Source organism: Ascaphus truei, chromosome 5 (assembly GCF_040206685.1).
Source record: "Ascaphus truei isolate aAscTru1 chromosome 5, aAscTru1.hap1, whole genome shotgun sequence".
NCBI lineage: Eukaryota > Metazoa > Chordata > Amphibia > Anura > Ascaphidae > Ascaphus > Ascaphus truei.
Window position 1 is genome coordinate 280,714,954 of NC_134487.1, and position 20,915 is coordinate 280,735,868.

Sequence of the window (20,915 nt, forward strand, 5' to 3'; positions counted from 1 at the left end):
TTTCTCAGCAACTGATGTATACCTCTTGAGCACCTAGTTGGTTCACTTTATGTGTACTTGTTTCTCCTTATTCCATTGTATGTTTCTAGAGGACACATAACAGTTGTGCTTCAATGTCCTTGAACATTTAATGTTACAAGCTTTGTATAGTAGGTGTGAATGTCATACCAGTGTAACTGTTATTACTTAGGTAAATGATTTAAATAGTTACTTAAATTAAATACTCAAGCGGAAAAACACTGCAATGGCATAAACAAATATATCACTGTTGATTAGGGCCACCGACAGAGGGGAACAGCCGGGACTGCGGTCCCAGGCCCGGTGAGTCAAGGGGCTAGTATGTAGTGCCAGATTCACGGGCCTCCCTTCCACTGGCAGGCACATCCACGGGCCTCTAGCAGGCCCACTTTACCCTCCGAGGCTGCAGATAGGCACACTTGACACCCGCCTAATGTGGCCCATACCTATCCCCCTCCATATGTATCTTTCTCCCCCCCCCCCAGGTTCATACTTATCCCCCCCAAATAGAAAAAATGCTGTGAGGCGGTGCACCGGTAGCCAAAAAGTGAATAAAAAATGCAATATTTAATCATCAATAGCGGAATACACATTGCAAAACCGCACCCGACGCATTTCATTCCAATGGGAACGTGACAAAATTTCCCATCGGAACAAAATGCGTCAGAGTGCGCTTTTGCAATGTGTATACCCGCTTTTGAAGATTAAATATTGCAATGTTCATTAATTGCGTTTGGGTCACTTTTTGGCTAGCAGTGCACCGCCCTCAGAATTTTTTCTATTTCCACTTATCTTGGCTGGAGCACACTACTTCTACAGCCGGATCCACGGCTGCTACTTCCCTGATGGCATCTTCTAAGTGAGTACCCACGCAGTGCCCATGGTTCCCGGTTTCAGTGTAACATCAGGTTCAGCGGGGGTTGCGGCTTCTGTGGGTTGGACCATGTCGGGTGCTTTCCTATGGTTGGCGTCCGATATTTCCTTTACCTCGTTCCACCACATTCATCACCACCCCCCCCCCCCCCACATCCTGCATGTCCACAATTAGAGGTCGGGGGAATCATTACTGATATCAGCCTGACTGTGCTTGTTTACTTATGGACTATTACATGAATTGTTTATAGAACCCTCACTTCCGTTTTTGGGATCATACGGTATTCTTCCATTTCCCCCCCCCAGAGGCCCATACCCACCCCCCAGGCTTATACTTACCCTGCCTCCCCCCAGGCCCATACTTGGCCCCAAGATTTCTGTTGGCGTGTCTGATTTTTTATATTTTTCAGCAAATAAATGTAAACTAGTTTGGAATATAGACATACTTACAGGCCCTGGGCCTGTAACATGGGAGATCCTGGCTCGAGATTAGTATAAGTTCCAGGTGATCATTGATTATCTGTTAAAAAATATTCTCCCTTTGTCTCGTTCTAGAATTACATATTGACAATGGATTGATTTGTGCCAATATGTATGGTACAGATGGAGTGCAACATTGTTGTCCCAGATAACCAAAGTTATTCCAGTATATCAGAGTTTCCATAGAATTTAATGTCCACATTGAGAGGACACCATTTATCACAATACTGTACTGCACATCCAAACATATCCCACTTGAGAGACCAATGAAGCCTGCTAAAACTGTATCATTTAGTCCATCTTATTTTTCAAAACGGCAAAAAAATAACAATAATCAATTTGTCAGGGCCCCGTGGGCGAAACAGCCACAGTTACAGTCAATGTTTCCTGTGGCAAGGATTTGCTGCAGTCCTTTTTTCCTGGCAAACTTTGGTTATGGGGAAAATAAGATGTCCTATATAGCTATACCCTTCTCTGGCATAAATTGTAAATCTTAGTGGCCAGAATTTAAGCAGGAGGTATTGGAGCTCGAGCCAGCATTGTCATTGATTCGAATAGAGGTTAACACTGGTAGAGCTCCGATACCCTAATCAGGGCTTTGTGAATCCCCCCTTAACATTGTTGTGTGTGGTTCCAGCAAGTGAAACTTTAACTGGCTGAAATGTGAAAACATGCACGATCGTTGCCTTTTCTTTGAACTATTTTGTGTCGGGTCATTTTAAACCTGAGCAAGAGACAGTAGAACAGGAAGGTGTATTAATAGGAATCTGACCCAATCCATAACAATATGTGCAGGCTGAAACCTCATAGTAACAAAACGAAGCCTTTCTACAGAAGCAGGGCCGTCTGTAACAGCCACAAGCTCAGAAAGCCCTGGCAATAAAATGAATAACCAGCTATTCACTGCAAAGGTACTGTAAACTAAAGACAGTACTGCACAATAAAGATGACTTACGGTGTGTATCTTCCTTACTGGAGCAATAAAGCACGCAACTAGACGTTCTAATGAAGGGCATGTCTTGGCACAAAATTACGATATTGGAGTTCAATTTGCCACTAACTGTTTCTGGAAGAGTGGGCAAAATGTATTTTTGTGTGGTCTATAAGACAAATATAACATCCAGTAGCTTGAGGGTTTTTGAACATTATTTAGTCAAATGTGTAGGTTCGGTATTAGAAGCCGGGCAGCATAGTGGGCAGAAGGAAGGAAGAACGAGGAAAACGGAGGCAGAGGGGGAAAAAAGATAGAGGGAATGTGAGGAAGAAAGAGAGAAAATAGGAAAAAAATCCAAAGTGGAAGAAAAAGAAATGGAAGGGTGAAAGGGAGAAATACATTGTCCAACGGGGGTCAGTGGAGACGGACAGTAATGAGAATGGGGGTATAGATGGACATGTTGGTTCCACTTCTTAAGCTCCTTCACAGCTCCGGATAAGATTTCCATCCCATTCATTAGAGTGGAGCTGATCTCTTCACCACTATGGGAAAGACAGCTTTGCAGCATATTAAATCGGGGGGGGCATTCATGTACAGAATAGGGCCCAACTATGTTTAGACCACAAGTTTTCCAAGTGGAATTTTCATTATATTTGAACTTCTACTCGTGTGTGTTGTATGTGTATATATATGTCACTGTGTATATATATATATATGTAGAATCCACAGAAGCAGCCGGCACTCCACTTGCAAGTAGAAAAAATTGGGTGCTTGTCCCATAAAGTAATAATAAACCATGCGATACCGTTTGAAGCACGAGATCAGGAGACAGCACTCTGGTAAGTTTGATCACGAGTTTTTGTATTGAAAAAGCCACATAAACCGATGTTTCTAAGCACCACCTTGAGAAAGGTCCCACTGGGGGACCGAAACGTCGGTTTATGTGTCTTTTTCAATACAAAAACTTGTGATCAAACTTACCAGAGTGCTGTCTCCTGATCTCGTGCTTCAAACGGTATCGTATGGTTTATATATATATATATATATATATATATATATATATATATATATATATATATATATATATATATATATATATTTACAGACTCTTGTTTGCGTTCAGTGTGGAAATGGTACACACAATCAAAATTTAGTAGCTATTTATGTAGTATTAGTCAAATCACCAGTACCAATAAGATTTCCACTAGGCCTTAAAGCATGTCAGAGAAAGTGTATTGTCACTGCATTTCACTATTTATCAACTCCCTGCTCACTTCACAGATGCCTGAATCAGCATACTGCAATTTAGATTAGAACATGTAGTCCTGATTACTTACTGCCATGGGAAAAACGCACAGAACTTGGTCAGGAAATACCTCAGACATGCAGACTCAGTAAATCCTATATGGTAATGTAGCCTCTGCTTCCACAGAGAGATGGTTTACACATGGGCATCAATTAAGCATCTGTTGCAAAAGTGAAGAATGCGGCATGCATCTGACACATGATTTGAAGGACACTTGCTTCACAAAAATAGAATAGAAACTCAAAAGATAATGACAGAATTCTTTCATTGCAAAACTTGAATTCGAATTTAACTAAAATAACAGAAAATCACAATCTACCTTACAAAGTGCTGCTAGATAACAGTACTATGAAAGAATTACACATTACTGACAACTTGTTGAATCGGTGATTTGTCATGATACAGATCATTTCCCACATCTATACTATAATTCTAAGTTGGATTCCGTTTTCCGTTTGTCTGTATGTCCGAAGCATCGAAATCTCAGAAATGGCACCACGTAGCACAACAAAACTTTCACTGGACATTCTGCTGCGGATTTGTAGGTCAACACAACTATTTTGAGCTTCCAATGTGACTCACCTCCCAAATGATGGACATTCTATGTCCAGCAAATCTGTTAGAGCAGTAGCCGGGGTGGGGGTGTGGCTACTAAGGGAGGGGGCATGTCCTTGCCTGGATCGGGGCTTTGTGTCTCTGTGGGTGATGTGAGATGTGCGGGGGAGATGTTCCAGTGGGGGGGAAGGGGGGGAGATATGCCAGCTAGCGGGGCGAGATGTGCCAGCTCGCGGGGGGAGATGTACCAGCGGGGCTGGGGGGGGGGGGTTGGGGACATGTGCCGGCAGCTGTGGAAGATGTACCAACGGGGGGAGGGGGCCCGGAAAATGTGCCGCCAGCGAGGGGAGATGTACCAACGGAGGTGGGCGGTGGGGAGATGTGCCGGCAGCGAGGGGGGGAGGGAGGGCGGGACATGTTCCAGCAGCGGAGGAGACACACACACAGACAGAGACACACAAACAGAGACAAATCTCACCCCGTATTACATCCAGCAGCAGGGGGGGGGGGGGAGAGGGCCAGGGGAGATGTTCCGGCAGCGGGGGTGGGGGAAGGAGGGGGGACATGAATTCAATATTACATTCCCCGGGTACAAAAGCTAGTTGAATATATTCCTGAAACACTTTAATCCTTAAAGCACCTTAGCTGATTCTATAAGCAGCTATAGGTTTGTGCTGGCTTTCTTGTGAATATAATATCATTCATAGAACTGACTTTAAACAAGGTATTTTTCATTTGTAATGTTTTTTATTTGAAATGGGGGGAAATCGGGTAAAACGGAAATAACCCCTCAACTCCTTTGTTCCTGCATCCATAACATGCACAACCTATTCTTATCTACATGCAGAAAATTGCAATTCTTACTCCGAGTGTTTATTTTGTTTATTTTGTTTACCATGCACATGCATCTAATGTATGTAATCACTCCTGATGCACCCCAGCTATCACAAGTACATCTGCTACTTGACAATCCAGTCACTTGTCATTTACAAACAAATAAGACTTTCGAATTAAACTCACCCCTTCAACTGTAAACCGGTGGAATCAGACCAAAGTGGAAAACCTCATGCTTGTATATAAATGCCCTTGCCACAATCACTAGTGCCTAGTCAAGACTAACCCTTTGTCTATGACCACGAAGGGAATGCGGGCAACTCAATCCACCCTATTTCAAGACCACCGTGTTAAAGGTCGCTGCTGTACCAAGCACACCCCTTCTCCGAATACAGCAAATATCTGATCCAGTGACTCTCAGAACTAATTGTCTAGTTGTCTGGCACTCCAAAATACTGTACACCAAAATCACTTACCATAGTTCACTGTATGCTCCACTTAGCAATGCTCAATTAGGCATCTTGGAAGCATAGAAATTAACATACAGGTGAAAAAACACAGGTTCTATGTGTTAGCCAATGCATCGCAAAATAGGCAGTCATGTTCAATTACTGAAAATAGACATTACTGTGAACAGTTAACCAACAGAGAGAATATATTATCATGTAAAAGAAGGAAAAAGTTAACTGAAAAGCTCATTTGCATTAAATGAAACAGACAGATATAACCAATTTGTCTGCGAGTCTAACAGACAAGCAGATTAAACAAGATGAAGATATGTTGGGATTTAAAATGAAATGCTAAGAATGGATTGAAATCTCATGATGACACGTTAAGGGGTTTTCAAAATGAATGTAAAAAAACTTGGGTTTTTGCTTTGGGAACCTCCAATTTTTAAACCTGGCACCTCAATTGCAAAGCGCCTTACCAACAGGAACGTTCCAGCATTCTCACCTGTATTCTTTGTCTACAATGTCATGGGTAAGACACCAAAAGGCACCTCGTAAAGAAAATACTACGTCTACACACTAAAAATAAATATAGATGTGTTACTGCTCCTTTTAAAAGAAAGTTACAGTAGGTCAAGAGTGGCCTACTCCAGTCCTCAAGGGCCACCAGCAAGTCAAATCTCAAGGATATCCCTGCTTCAGCACAGGTGGCTGAATTAATGGCTCAGTCCAAAACGGAGCCACTGATTGAGCCACCTGTGCTGAAGCAGGAATATCCTTCAAACCTGAATTGTGGGTGGCCCTTGAGGACTGGAGTTGGCCACTCCTGCAGTAGGTACAGTATTTAGACTACAGTAGGGTGTCGATTTTGACTGCTACACTGTTGTCAATGCCTCCTTTTCATAAACACAAAATAATAAAAGCAGCCATCTCTGGAACTGAGTGGTCCCAGGAGCTAAAGATAATATGGGGACCTCTTGGTCCCCAACCTGTAAGGGGGAGGGAGGGTCAAACTACAGGGATTGATCCTTTAAAGTATTCTAGGTGTTCAAATCAGGGTAAACCGTGTAAATAATAGTTGCAAGCTTAGAAACGTATGAGAGAATATCAGTGAAGTCTTTTGCCAAAGCCTGACAAGTATGTCTAAAGCTCAAACCACTAAAGAGCTTCACAATATGGTTTGTCAGAGACAATTTGAGTCGTAGGTCAGCTGTATCTATATTCCGAACAATGCTCTCAACATCTGCATCAAACATATGAATAACATTTTCCGAAGTCTGGGTTTCGCACTAGTATTCTGAATATTTCTCAATTAAGTGCTATATCAAAGGCACTGACCGTATCTATTACAGATGGAAACCTTTTCCCCCAGTATCAGCTCTCAGTTATCCAAGACTGTTTCTACGCCTTTGTACTTTAATGTATTTGTGTGATCAGAGAAAGTACCGAATACTTGTGTGTTAATCTAATAATTTTTTCTAACACCATTATATAGTAAATCACCATGCAAATCTGTAGAGTCTATTACTTGCCATATGGCCTCCATAGGGCATTCAAAGCTGTTGCTTACAGAAAAATCCCATAATAAGTATTGTGGGAACTTTCATACTAAAGCAGCAATCCCACTGATAATTGATATATATTCCCTTTTAACAGGATTGGAATTGGGGATCTCACAGAGCTGAATCGTGCTATTTTCAGCTCCGGAGACCATCTGATTCTTGAGACACTGGCATTACTTCCTGGTTTCACCAGGGGATTTAAATGTCTGTCCAATAGGAATCCACAATAGATGATGCTGCGGCTTCCTACTGACCCGTGCAACATTTTAACAGTAATTATGTTTCAATTGCCATTTTTGGGGGGCAGACACACCGGTGTAACACGGTTCAGCTCCAGAGTACCTACTAATTTCAACCTTTTTCATGGAGAAAAAAAGCGCCATTAAGGGGCGTGAAACGCGTGGGAGGAGTGTTTAACTGTTTGTTCATGGTTTTTATGCAGTCTGAATAAATTGTTTTTAAACAGTTTTTGCAGGTGCGTTTTCCCAATTTTTTTGTATGGAGCAGCGATTACCTTGATCTATTGTTGTTCTACTTATCTACCTGATCGAAGGGACCCCATCGGGTGTAAACTGGAGGATCCATGCTGTCAAGCGGCGTTCGCACAGACAGCGCCAGTCTTCACAAGCTGCAGGACGGTGATCAATCATGAGTAGAGGCTACTCCACACCGGTTGAACCGGAGACACCGGGTTTCAGTATATGTTTACAAATTAGTCCCGTATATGTCTCCTCCTGCTCCCTATGGAATTCTTTACATGAATTAACGGCAAGAGTTACCGTCCCAACCACATTTCCTAGGCTCCGTGATCATACCATATTATCAATTGTTACTTACCTCAATTGGTTACTTTAACTCCTTGAGCTTAAATTCTGTTATTTTGTGGTTGGATTGTAATAAGACAGAATAAGGAAGCTGAAACCAGCAATTTGGCCAAGCATCTCAACTAGGTCGTTTCAAGGAATAAAGACTATGAGGGTCTGGCCTATGTGTTGTCTTATGACATGCAGATGAGGGACCGCCATGCTAAAATATCTACATTCAATAATTTGCCATGGCAAAGCCCTCTTCCAATGGTTACATAACAAAAAGCCTATATTGTAAATATAAGTGGTACATTTCTTTGCACTTTTATGGTTTGGTAAACTAAAGGCGTGGTTTGAAAATCCTACCATAAAAAAAAAAAAGCATTAATTCTGTTACGTTGCCCCATTATGTGTTCAAGTAATAAATCTGTCCCCATCATGATTTCAATTCTACCTATCATGTCATAATAGAATAAATGGCTGGTGCCATTAATGGTGCTTGCATTAGCTACATTCTACAGTACGTTAAACAAAATGAATTGAGTCCAGATGAGAGGGCAGGTAATCATTTAGGGGTTTATCAGAAAAAAGGAACGCAAGGGCCATATTTACAAAACGGTGCTATACTATAGTGCACATTCCACCACGGGACACACCTCATAGCCAACTCAAATTAATGTGCTGTAAGCTGTCTTCTGGCACTAAAGGGCACTTTATGGCATAAGCTCACTTTGTCAAAATCAAAACAAGAGGAATTTAGCATCAGATACACGTGATCTTGGGTAACTTGGTTACTCTCGTTGCCTTGGGTACCAAAGCCTAGATTGTAAACTCTTTCGGGCAAGGATTAATTGGCTTAAGTGTACCACTATACTTTTACCATACACACTGCAATGTATACTAACCCTGCTTCGGAAAAACTCTAGTGTGAAACAGATATGTTACACGGCATATATTTCAATACCGCATAACACAATCTTCTCTCATAACTTATGCTTAGTATTTATCACTATGTTTATATTTAATATCTGGTGGATGGCTTCCCGAGTAGGAATGCAGAATTTGCAGTGCTATATTTGTCACTAAATGTATTCTGATGTCAAATATTACACTGAAATAAACTACACAATAATAACTTATTTTGAGCCCAGTGCTTTACTTATTTATTTATCAAATGTTTTACCAGGAAGTAATACATTGAGAGTTACCTCTCGTTTTCAAGTATGTCCTGGGCACAGACTTATGATGACAAATACATGGTTACATTAAAAGAACAGGGTTATACATTATATACAAGACATTGCATGCACAATTAAAGACAATATATATTATAGGCGTATATAACAGTTGGAGACCAGATTAAAATGTGAGATAGCTTTAGTTTTGAAAGAACTTAGACTGGTGGTGGTAGTGAGAGTCTCCGGTAGACTGTTCTAGTTGTTGGTAAACAATCCAATTGAAAGTAATAAGTAACAAATATATTGTTCTGCACCAAAATTCAACAAGCAAACATATATTCAAAGGACACACAAATACACATTATATACATACATACATACATACGGTATATATAGGGAACCATGTTAAAAATGGTTTTTGAAGCAAAAAGTGGCACTGTGTGGTCATTTGCATGTAATTTCCCAGAATCCCTTGCTGCAGTGGAAGTGCTGTGTGCTGGGTGATAATGGTGAAAGGCGGGGTTGCAGACCTGCCTAAGACATGCAGATGAGCATACAGTTGTGTTTACATTTGCATATTTGCTTTGCTTTGGAGGGTTTTTGTCACTTTTTTTACTCACCATAACTTAACTCTGTATGGTAAACCCCATCCTTTAGCTTCTGTGCATACCCAGTTAACCAACCCCACACTAATGAGACCCATTAAGGTCAAAACAGCTGTCTGTGGGTGGGTTTTCTGGCTATGCACCTTAACCCTGGCTGTGCTCAAAGCTGTAACCATGCAGCAAGCTTAAGCCTATAGGGAACCATGTTAAAAATGCACTGTGTGCTCATTTGCATGTCATTTCCCAGAATCCCTTGCTGCAGTGGAAGTGCTGTGTGCTGGGTGATAATGGTGAAAGGCGGGGTTGCAGACCTGCCTAAGACATGCAGATGAGCATACAGTTGTATTTACATTTGTATATATATATATATATATATATATATATATATATATATATATATACACACATATATATAAAACACACACACACACACACACACACACACACACACATATATGCACACTCCATTGTGTATAACCGTATACTCATTTTAGTAAAAAGAGAGCAAAGTACTACAATGTATGAAGTTACATGATTCCGTGGGGAAACGCGTTGGGTTGTGTCACTGATGTTAGTATACTGGTGGAGAGAGACGCGGACCGTCTTACTTCCAGTTGGACATTACTTGCTTGGCCCCTCTGGAAGCCGGGTATACCTTTGTCTGTTGCCTTCCCTGAGGATTTTTCCCCTCCATCTGGTCTGGAGATCAGACACCAATGGTTTGGATCAGCGGGTGCCACTGTGGAGACACACACTCCCGTTCTGACCAGCTGGTGCTTATGCGCACACTGCATTTAATATATGCATCCTTGTACATTGCTTTGACCAGGTGATCACCTGATCACGTACGGATTCGTAGGATATGTGTTGCGGAAAGATTGCTGTGTCACGTTATTTTGTGATCTCTCTCTAACGAGAACTTTCCCTTTGCCGGTCAACTCCGTGCAACGTCCTTTGCCTCTCTACGGGAGGACCCGAGTTCTAGCTCCCCTAACTGCAGAACATCTACGGATAGTGAAGCCAACCCTCACTGAACTTCTCTGTGAAATGGCTTGATTCAATTTTACATGTAAGTCATGTATACTTACTTTTACTAAATTACCTTATACTTTGCTACCCTTCAATGCACTCACTCTTGATTTTCTAAGACCACAATTAAAATTAATTAAGAATGTCTTTCATTTATTTTATATGAATAAAAATTATATATTAATAAATATTGCTGTACAGTGTGTATGGATATACATTATGGTACACCCATACGTTTATACAGTCATTATTACATTATATCTATATATATCTATAAGACTGAAATAATATTTGTGTGTGTATTTCTTCCCCCTGTGTGATTGGCCCTGTGTGTATTTCTTCCCCCTGTGTGATTGGCCCACGGACGCCCCCCCACCCCCTCTAGGAGAACAACTTTGCTACTCAACGCTACCCACACTCCTTGGCGCCGCCGGCCTCACCGCCTGACCTCTCCCCCCACACTCACCCCCCCCAGTCACAGCACAAACAGCCGCAGCCGCACCACTCTCTCCTGCCTCCTTCCCTCCCTCACCTCAGGCCCACCGCTGCAGCCACGTCCTCCCGAATTCATACTACTACATCTTCCTCACAGGAGCCGTCGCAACACCCTCCTCCCGCCTTCCTTCACCCCCGCCTCACATCAGGCCCGCCGGTAGATCCTCACTTTCCCCTCAGGGGCGCCGCCGTAGCCGCACCACCCTCTCCCGCCTCCTTCCCTCCCTCACCTCAGGCCCGCCGCTGCAGCCACATCCTCTCACCTCCTCACGGGAGCCGTCGCACCACCCTCCTCCCACCTCCCTTCACCGCAGGGGCGCCGCTGCTGCTCCCTTCACCTTACACCCTACAACATTCACACTCACTTACCCTCCCCCTCCCTTGCGCCCCACTGCACCCTCCTACCACCTCACGGAAAGTCAGGGTCGACGCAGATCACGATTACCTCGGCCAGCTGCTAAGCCTGCTTGCCTGCCTGCCAGCCCCAACGCATGGAGGGGGAGGAGGGGGGGGGGGGAACGCACGAGAAAAGAGAGAGTGGGGGAGAGAGGGGAAGTGGGACACAGAGGGGAATGGGGACAGAGACACAGAGAGGGGGGAGCAGAGAAAGAGGGGTGGAACAGAGAGAGAGAGGGGGGAGCGGAGAAAGAGACAGGGGCGCGGAGAAAGAGACATGGGGAGCGGAGAGGAGAAAGAGACTGGGAGCGGAGAAAGAGGGGGGGAGCGGAGAAAGAGAGGGGGGGAGCGAAGAAAGAGAGGGGGGGAGCAGAGACAAAGACAGGGGGAGCGGAGACAGAGACAGGGGGAGCGGAGAGAGAGGGGGGAGAAGAAAAAGAGACAGGGGGAGATGAGAAAGAGACAGGGGGTGCGGAGCGGAGGGGAGCGGGAAAATTAAATCCCAGGCAACGCCGGGTAGATCATCTAGTACCATATAATTAAGTGAAAAGGTTTAGTGTGAAAATTATACATTTCTCAATATTATAACAAGATTTGCATTCGCTTTTTGTAACACATATGAAAATCCATTAATAACGCTGCCTCAATAATGCACCTTAAAGTCTGACCAAATTCGCCTGTGCAGTGAAATAGAGAACGTGTCTCTTAGACATGAAAATCACAGTTAATAGCGCTGCTACTTTGAAGAAAGGAAGTTATTTTTGCATCTCATTAGCTTTGACGATCCCCGTTAATAATAAGAAAAATCCCGTCCATTCCTTATTTTGGGCCCGTCACATTACTAGGTCAAAATTACCGGAGCCCTGAGGATCTACCTCAAGAGTCCTTCCCTTTTAAATTTCCGCAGTGTTGGTATACTTTTATTAAAGAACAAATGCATCAAGATGAAGTGCATTGGGATAACAAAATTCAACTCGGAGAATCCCCATAAGAGACTCCAATGCAAAAACAATTGTGGGACAGCACGTTTTCCTTATAGGACACTCTCTGTAGGACGTATCCTTACTACAAAATAAGTGTTAAAAACACACAGGAAGAAAGGACATGATGAATAAAGTATATTCGACTTCTGGGAAAAGAAAAAAAATATCTTAAATGAAGATAATACAGGCATACCCCCTGTATTTTAAGTACACTCACTTTAAGTACACTCGCGAGTAAGTATATATCGCCCAATAGGCAAACGGCAGCTCACGCATGCGCCTGTCATCACGTCCTGAACAGCAATACTGGCTCCCTACCTGTACCAAAGCTGTGCGCAAGCGGGGAGACTATAGAGCCTGTTACAAATGCGTTATTTACATCAGTTATGCACGTATATAACGATTGCAGTACAGTACATGCATCGATAAGTGGGAAAAGGTAGTGCTTCACTTTAAGTACATTTTCGCTTTACATACATGCTCCGGTCCCATTGCGTACGTTAATGCGGGGTATGCCTGTACTGTATATTGATAATCTATGAGGTTTTGAGAGCTGTGTACGCTATAATTTCATCTATGAAGAACTCTGGGGTTGGTTCCCTATATGGTATCACACCCTACAACGAATGTACATGACTCATTATGGCAACCTATAATGAATTTACTACGTCCCATCTTCTGAGGAGGTCATATCTTAACAGCCCAATAACCCCTTTTCACACCTCTGCGTCTCACATACCTCTGACACCTAGTATACTTCACACCTGCTTATGTACGTGCCGTATGTTAATCCTGTCACTACTTCACTTGACTTTTTGCAGAGTTCATCTTCACTTCCACATATTCAATCTGGGTATATACTGTATGTTTCCATTCCTCTGCCACAGTACATAAAACCATGGTCTTCAAAAAATCCTTTATACACTATAATGCCACCTTATCCTGGTCTATAAATAGGTGTTCGTATGACCTGTAATGTAGCCGCTTCAAAAATATACTTTATCTTTAATAAAAAAAGGGTAAAGGTACATTTAGTTAATATGAAAAATAACTCTACTAATAAAACTATTCATCACATTTCATCTATATACTGTACGCTTCCTCAATGGACTGATTGTTACAAGAAATGTAAAAGAACAAGTAAAATGTCCTGATATGTAAAACCATGGAATTCAAAGAGGGTGTACTTTCTTTTTTACACAACTGTATATATATATATATATATACACACACACACAGGGCTCGACAAATGCACTCGCCTACTTGCCTATGGCGAGTGCATTTGGATTGCTGGCGAGTCACTTACCGGCAGCGGATGCACCGGTGTGGTGCAGCGTCTCCCGGCATTCTTGTGCAAGTGCTGTGTCTCCCCCTCCAGCTCCCATCAAAATGGCCGCTCAGCGTCAAATACCATGACAACGGGATGCTAAGTGACATCATGATGTCAGGTCAAACACAGCGGCAGAGGCAGAGGAAAGGTAAGTGTATTTGTGTGTCTCAGTGTTGGTAATTGTGTGTGTGTGTGTGTGTGTGTGTGTGTGTGTGTGTGTGTGTGTCTATGTTGGTAAGTGTGTGTCTGTGTCAGTAAGTGTGTGAGTGTGTCTGTGTTGGTAAGTGTATCTGTGTCTGTGTGTGCTGGTAAGGGGAAAGGGATGGGAGAGGAGAATGAGGGGAGAGGAGAGAGAGAACAGGAGATTGAGGGGGGAGAGTGAGAGAGAGGATGGGAGATTGAGGGGGAGAGAGGATGGGAGAGGACAGAGGATGGAGGGAGAGGGGGAGAGAGAGGATGGGGGAGAGGGAGGGCAGAGAGGATGGGGGAGAGGGAGGGCAGAGAGGATGGGAGGAGAGGGAGGAGATGGGATGGGGGGGGGGGGGGAGAGTGACGAGATGCAGAATTGAAGACTTGCGCCACTACAGATGTGGCAGATTGTTTTGGGAAAATAAAATGGGAAAAGAATGGTGCAGAGAGACGCAGAATATTTCTTATTAGGAATTTATTGCATTTTTTTTTAAATCGGGGCGGGGCCAGAGGACGTGTAGCTTTTTGGGTTATTTATCAAGCCTTGTATATATATATATATGCGCAGACACACAATATAGTACAGTACATGCTGATATTTGTATACACCGAGCATTACTCCCTGATTTTAAACAAAGTGATTTTATTACTTTGCTTTGATTTTCCCACTGTGTGTCTATTCGTCCAGTCCTCAAGACACCCCCCCCCCCCTCAACAGGTCAGGTTTTCCGGATATCCCAGAGGCTATGATTGAGCTATCAGAGGCTATGATTGAGCTACCTGTGCTGAAGCAGGGACTAATTGAGCCAACTGTGCTGAAGCAGGGAAATGCAGCAAACCTGAGCTGTTCTGGGAGGGGGGGCGTAAAGGGGTTAACGTTTAACAAAATTACATACACCAAACAAATATTGCATGGATTGACAAACAGGTGTCAAGCAGCAAATATTGAATTCCTTTAATACAAATGCCAAGTAATATATCGATTGCAATTCGGTAACACTGAAAATGTGGAACACTGAGAAGTTTATTCTATTTCCACCAAAGCAGCCGATCAGGCCGCCTTCGACCGCAATTCTCTCGCTTCCGACATATCAAGAATAAGCCGCTAAGCATTAGGTACAGTATTATTTATTAGCACTGGCTTGACAACTTAAACTAAAAGTCAACAGCTGTCTAAAATGTGGCTTATGGTGATACATCAAACGCTCACAAATGTCAATGCTGAATTATTAATCTAAAAGTTCCCATTCTCAGTCCAATTTTGGGGTAAATGTAATAACTGTAAATAAAAATACAGATGTGCATAGTCGTAGTCAAACGGAAAGCACAGATGTTTAATATGTTACCGATTGTAAATAGAATTCACCGCTGTTAAATGCCGGCAATATACAGTATGCTAAATATATATATATATATATATATATATATATATATATATATATATATAGCAAATGGAAATATTACTGTATGCTCATTTGCATGTCTTAGGTATGCAACCCCGCCTTTCATCATTATCACCTAGCACTCAGCACTTCCACTGCAGCAAGGGATTCTGGGGAATAACATGCAAATGAGAACACAGTGCCACCTTTTGTCTCAAGCTCACATTACATGAACAACCCTTAAGCCAATGCATGCTGCTTTAAACACAGCTTTTAAACATGACCTGGGATGAGATGCAAAGCCAGTAAACCCACTCACAGACAGACTGTTTCGACCTTGTGGGTCTCTTCAGTGTTAAGTTGGTTGTACAGGCTCTGCTTGTTTGAGACAAAGAGTAGGTCTACACCACACATTATTAAGGTTATGGTGGGTATATACACACACACACACACACGTATACATATATATATATATATATATATATATATATATATATACAGTGTTCGACAAACCTATACATTTGCTCGCCCCGGGCGAGTGGATTTAACCCCCGGGTGAGTAAATATTGGCCCAAGCAGCACACGTTTGGTACTAGGTGGCGAGTAGATTTTTTTGTGTGGCGAGTAGATTTTTTGGTGATTTGTCAACCACTGTATATATATATATATATATATATATATATACATATATAAATACATATAAATAAATATATACACACACATACACACACATATATATATATCACAGTACATGACATGACAGCAAGTGTTAGAAGTCATCTGTGTATGACGCTCACCTGTAACTATTTCCGCGTTGTAGGGGTGTCACTGCAGAAAATGCAAACCGTTCTAGAAAAGAAAAAAAAGTGGGACAATTGTCATTCTCACAGTAGAATGTATCACATTTAAAAGACGTGCTCTAAAATGTCACATTTAAAGCTGTTCATTTTCCAGCTGGAAATTTGACTTAAATCGTTAACACTTGATGAATCATAAAAATGTATTAATAAAGCACGCATGTTGTTTAAAACCAATCTGTCCAAATGACTTTTAGAAGGGAATAACAGTGCTTGTAATTATTTTCCATAAACACGGGGTAAACTATTAAAACAGTTTTCACAACACATTAAAATGCATCACACTTTAGTGTCTCGTGACAACCATTTTATTTGGCGTGGTTACAATAAGGGTATCTGTGTTTAGACTGCAGCCTGGTGCACGGTGTATAAACCGAACACTGCAGATTCCTTGTTTGCTTTTCCAGCACAGTGCATAGAACACTGTCAATATATGGAAATACTACACCTACAGCAAGCAGGTGAAAAATATATTCCAGTATGGTGTGGATTTTATAATTGGTCAACATGGTATAGTACCACCAATTTATAGTCCTGTAGCTACTGCAACTTGATTACAAATATATATATAAATATAAAGGAAAAAATTACTGTATTTCCTCGATTGTAAGACGCAATCGATTTAAGACGCACCATTGATTTGGCACTTACAATCGAGGAAATTTACTTCTCACTTACCAGGTTTACCGGCGGCGTCAGGAGAGGGCCATGTCATTGAGGAATGAAATTGACAGTGGGAGTGTGGCGGCATGAGAGGTTCCATGTCAGCGGAGGAATGAAGCATGCGGCGGCGGCAGGAGAGGTCACATATCAGCGGAGGAATGAAGTTAAGACAGCGGGCGGGCGGCAGAAGACCATCAGACCATGAGACCAGAGCAGGAGGAGAGTGGCATAGGAGAACAGCTGGGGAGGAGTGCACTGTATCGCTGGAAATCGGACATCGGTCAACTTCCGGTGTTACAGTGCGCTCCTCCCCAGCCGTTCTATGCCATTCTCCTCCTGCTCCGGTCTGATGGTCTTCTCCGGCACCCGCCCGCTGCCTTAACTTTATTCCTCTGCAGACATGGGACATCTCCTGCCGCCGCACGCTTAATTCCTCCGCTGACATGGGACCTCTCCAGCCGCCGCACGCCCACTGTCAACTTAATTCCTCCAATAACATGGACCTCTCCTGCCGTCGGTAAACCTGGTAAGTGAAAAGGAGGAGGTATGCCGGTACTTCAGTAGTGCCCCCTAGCAGACACTTTTTTGTTTTAATTTTTTTTTAAACATCGCTTATAAGACGCATCCCGATTTCAGACGTGAAAATGGGGGGAATAAAGGTGCGTCTTAGAATCGAGGAAATACAGTAAACAGTCCAACGTAAAATAAATATTTCTCTTTATTATCAAAATTCTGGACGATCAAAACAGCTCAACGCGTTTCACCCTACACAGAGGGCTTTCTCAAGAGCAGGGATACACAAAACAATTTCCAGTTGCTTACATACATTACCCGGAAGTGAGATAATTACACATTTTCTTAACCCTTTCATCCCACCATACAAGAGAACACCCTATACAAATCTTAACAATATAACATAATAATAATAATAATAATAAATTGTAATAAACAAAGTATTTGAATAAAATTGGGCACACCAGAATTAAATTGCAAATTGTCTTAAAAATACAAGAATTGTTTTTATGGCCACTGACCAGGTCTCGTTTTATAGCACTGAAGGTATCTGCGGTCAACACCTGGGTTTGCAAGTGAGGGGATTGAAATAGCATTGCAATCCAGTGGAAATAAACTAAGCCTCTATTTTTGGTATTTTGAAAGAAATTCCTGAAGGGGATCTGCAAATACCAGAGGGTGGTGCTAAGAAGGTATTCCAAAAAGTTTGAGACGAACTAAAGAAAAAACCCTGCTTCAGCTTACTGTATGTAATAATGTAAGTGTGATGGTGGTAATTGGGGCAACAAGGGTATAGCTAACTATAAAGGAGAAGAACCCCAATTTAAATAGCACTCTCTCACTGAACTTCGATGATGAGTGTATGAATTAAAAATATTTTATTATGGACAAACGATAAAATACAGGGCTTTAAAATAAACAGTCCAATGGCGCATTGCAGAACCAATAGGAGTGTAATAACCTTGCATAGGGAACAATCCTAAATACAGTGTTATAGTATTGAACACTGTGCCTTGGTGTATGACTCTATAAAACCAACTACCAAGGAAAAAAGGGTAAAGAAGGGGAATATGGATAAAAAACCATGGTAAAAATGCCTATAGCTGTTCGTAGAACCCGGTGGATTCTGATTTGATCACCATATGTAAATATGATCTGTGTGATCATGTGTCCAAGAACACAACAGGGTCTAAGTGAACCAAAATTAAAACAAGTTGGCAAAAAGTCTCTGAACTGACGCCTGCTTTATAAATGAATCCAAATTAACTTGCAACGGTTAATAAATCAATAGCGTGTGAGTACTATAGACAAATGTGTGAGCATGGATCTTAGTATAGCAGATCCGTGCAGACACTAAAAACTCAGAGTAGTAAACAGCTGCATAATAGTTAGGACATTGTTGCAGTTCCCATCAGCAAAAGGAGGGAGACCGCAACATACCGACACACCGTTTTAGGTGAAAGTGAAAGAAAGTGTCAAATAAGGAGAACACTGGAGCTAATTAGTGCAGCTGAACTGAACACCGCAGTCTAATCTACAAACTAGTGCCTAAATAACCCCATGGTACGGTTATTGTACTGAATAACACTGTATCAAATAATAATAAGTATAGCTCTGCTACTGCCTAAGTGAGGTACCTGGCTGACAGTAGTACTAGATATAAGGGTAGAATGGTAAATACGTTCAATGAACACCGCAGTCTAATCTATAAACTGTACCTAAATAACCCCAGGGTAGGGTTATTGTACTGAATAACACTGTAGCGAGTAATTAGTATAGCTCTGCTACTGCCTAAGTGAAGGACCTGGCTGACAGTAATACTACTGTAGGTATAAGGGTAGAATGGTAAGTATGTTCATATATGTATACTAATAGAAACTGACGGTGCCTGAATAGAATACCCCTTTGGGAAGAGGAGCTCCGTTAGATCATTGGATCTGTCGGAGCTTTCATTGTGCCAGAGCAGGGCAGCGCATATGTTCCCCTGGAGCCCCCTTCGTACTGGCCTTGAGAAAGCGTTCCTCAGCGAAACGCACGTGTCAGTACATTCTTCCACGTGCACGCGCAGGACTTCCCATTGTGATCGCAGTATTGTAACCTCCTGTACCGTTTTTATGTACTGTGCTTCGTAGAAGAAAGCTATATATTATCCAACAGATATCTTCCCAAAAAAGGTTGGACATCTTTTTAGAAAGGAAGGGTATACAGGGATATACCAAATAAGTAAACATGAGAAGCATGTTGATCCAGGGAGTAATTTGATTGCCAATTCTTGGAGTCAGGAAGGAATTTATTGTTCCCCTTATGAGATATCATTGGATGATATGTCACTGCGGTTTTTGTTTGCCTTCCTCTGGATTAATATACTATAAGTATAGATATAGGATAAAGTATCTGTCGTCTAAATTTAGCATAGGTTAAACTTGATGGACGTATGTCTTTTTCCAACCTCATCTACTATGCAACTATGTACTGTAACAAGGACTAATTGTAGTAAAGTATAAATGTAATACAATAAACTTACGTCAAAAACAAAGGTTGTTAGTAGTTCTTATTAGGAATTTATTCAATTTTTTAAGTGGGAGCGTGGCTAGTAGCTATTTTGGTTGGACGAGTAGCTTTTTGGATAATTTGTCAAGCCCTGTATGTGTGTGTGTATATATGTATGTATGTATGTGTGTGTGTGTATGTATGTATATATATCTATATATCTATATATATATATAGATATATATATACAAAAAAAGACCTAAAAAGTAGCGCCTTATATATCCCACATAGGTTGTGATGTGAAATATTAACGTCTAGAAATAAGCTGATTACTTAAATACCCAACAGGTGTAACAAAAGCAATCCTAGGGTAAATATGTGTGATATATCTAATATAACCGCTAGTCATTAAAACATAAATGGCATGTGCACAATATTAAAATAATGCATATAAAAAATATAAAATAAGTAAAAAATGAAAAATAATATGACCAATCGATGAGTGTCCAATTTAGTCCCAAAGCATAATTCACCAAGGTGACTGCAGCCCGATAATGGGATCACCAGTCCCTGTAGATATCTAGAAAGAGAAAAAAACAACACAGACGCACACCTAGTGTATAATCGTTAAAAAAAATGTTTATGGGACATAAAATTCAGACAAATGCCCACTCACAAAAATAGCAGGAAATCAAGCGTGTATGAGAATAATCTCAATCACCAAGTGCGCGGTCCTTTCACTGCACCTCAGGAACCCAGCGTTCTCCAACGTCGCCTCTCCACCCTCTGCGGAAGCGGAACCCGGTACCTCTGCACCCGGAAGTGATACCCTCCGGAAACCAGCAGTTCAAATGTTCGTGCACGCAATGGTATAGCTGGATCGCTGGGAACCTCGGACACTCATGCACAGCTACCAAGTCCTTAGCTCTGTGAGTGTAACCACACACTTTTAGCCACGCCAGGGTGGAGAGGCGACGTTGGAGAACGC

The 20,915-nt window shown here is 42.0% G+C and overlaps 1 protein-coding gene across 5 annotated transcripts in view; it reads right to left on the reverse strand.

The window, feature by feature from the left end:
• The window catches only part of TSPAN9 (tetraspanin 9), a 267,323-nt gene that overhangs the window by 165,572 nt on the left and 80,836 nt on the right, over positions 1-20,915 (reverse strand). For all 5 annotated transcript variants that reach the window (XM_075602263.1, XM_075602261.1, XM_075602259.1 and 2 more), the window contains one exon: positions 16,202-16,253. The gene's annotated coding sequence lies outside the window, so the exon portion shown is untranslated. The remainder of the gene's footprint in view (positions 1-16,201; positions 16,254-20,915) is intronic.